The sequence below is a fragment of the Acomys minous genome, assembly GCF_964271855.1.
Source record: "Acomys minous genome assembly, chromosome: 7".
Classification (NCBI taxonomy): Eukaryota; Metazoa; Chordata; class Mammalia; order Rodentia; family Muridae; genus Acomys; species Acomys minous.
In genome coordinates, this window is record NC_140488.1 from 112136894 (window position 1) to 112138269 (window position 1376).

General features: G+C 47.7%; 1 pseudogene across 1 annotated transcript; it reads left to right on the plus strand.

The window, feature by feature from the left end:
• The first annotated feature begins 269 nt into the window (after window positions 1-269).
• On the plus strand, window positions 270-650 carry LOC311602549 (large ribosomal subunit protein P2-like; annotated as a pseudogene). Its single transcript has one exon. The product of its transcript is annotated as a large ribosomal subunit protein P2-like (transcript).
• Window positions 651-1376: the final 726 nt, after the last annotated feature.

The following is a 1376-nucleotide window of genomic DNA, read 5'->3' on the forward strand; positions in this document are numbered from 1 at the left end:
CACACACACACACACACACACACACTTCAAAGCCTATCCTATACTCTGTATGTGGGTTTTGGTTACTTTTCTTTGAGATGGGGTTTCTCTGTTACACAGAGAAACTCACAGCCACCCACCTGCCTCTGCCTTCTTTGAGTGCTGGGATCAAAGGGGTGCGCCACTGCCACCTGGCCCAAATGCTTTCCTTTATAAGATGCTTTGGTTATGGTGTCTGATCACAGCAATAAAAAAGTAACCAAGCGTGAGGCCTGTCTGCCGCTGCCGACATGCATTACGTTGCCTCTTACCTGCTGGCGCCTTCAGGAGCAATTCCTCTCCTATCGCCAAAGACATCAAAAAGATACTAGACAGCGTGGGCATCGAGGCAGACGATGACGACGACCGGCTCAAACAAGGTTATCAATGAGCTGAATGGAAAAAACATTGAGGATGTCATTGCTCAGGGTGTGGGCAAGCTCACCAGTGTGCCTGCTAGTGGGGCCGTAGCTGTTTCTGCTGCCCCTGGCTCCTCAGCAGCTCCTGCTGCTGGTTCTGCCCCTGCTGCAGCAGAGGAGAAGAAAGATGAGAAGAAAGAGGAGTCCAAAGAGTCAGATGATGACATGGGATTTGGCTTGTTTGATTAAATTCTTGCTCCCCTGCAAATAAAACCTTTCTACGTTAAAAAAAAAAAAAAAAAGAGGCAGGCGGATCTCTGTGAGTTCAAGGCCAGCCTGATCTACAAAGTGAGTCCAGGACAACCAAAGCTACACAGAGAAACCCTGTCTTGAAAAAACGAAAAAAACAACCTCCCAAAAAGCATATTTACAGGCACGAGGCAGAGAAAGCTAACTCCAATAGCACGGACTTTTTGTTTTCTTTTGTTGTTGATTGGAGACAGGATCTTTTTTGTTTGTTTTTGTTTTTGTTTTTCGAGACAAGGTTTCTCTGTGTAGCCTTGGCTGTCCTGGACTCACTTTGTAGACCAAGCTGGCCTCGAACTCACAGAGATCCGCCTGCCTCTGCCTCCTGAGTGCTGGGATTAAAGGCGTGCGCCACCACCTCCCGGTTGTTTTCTTTTGTTGTTCTTTGGAGACAGGATCTTGCTACATAGCCCTGACTGTCCTGGAACTCAGAGATCTACCTGCCTCTGTCTCCTGAGTGCTGGGAATAAAGGCGTGCACCACCACCCCCAGCTACACATGGGCTTTTGAAATCTCTGAACCCGACCCAGTAACATACCTCCTCCAACGAGGAGGTCATTCCTCCTAATCATTTCCGATTAGTTCCACCAACTAGTGACCAAATATTCAAACTTTGAGCTTATGCGGGTCCTTGTCATTCAAGCCACCATAGTGTGTGTGTTATATGTGTAGGTACATGTGCACATGTGTAGG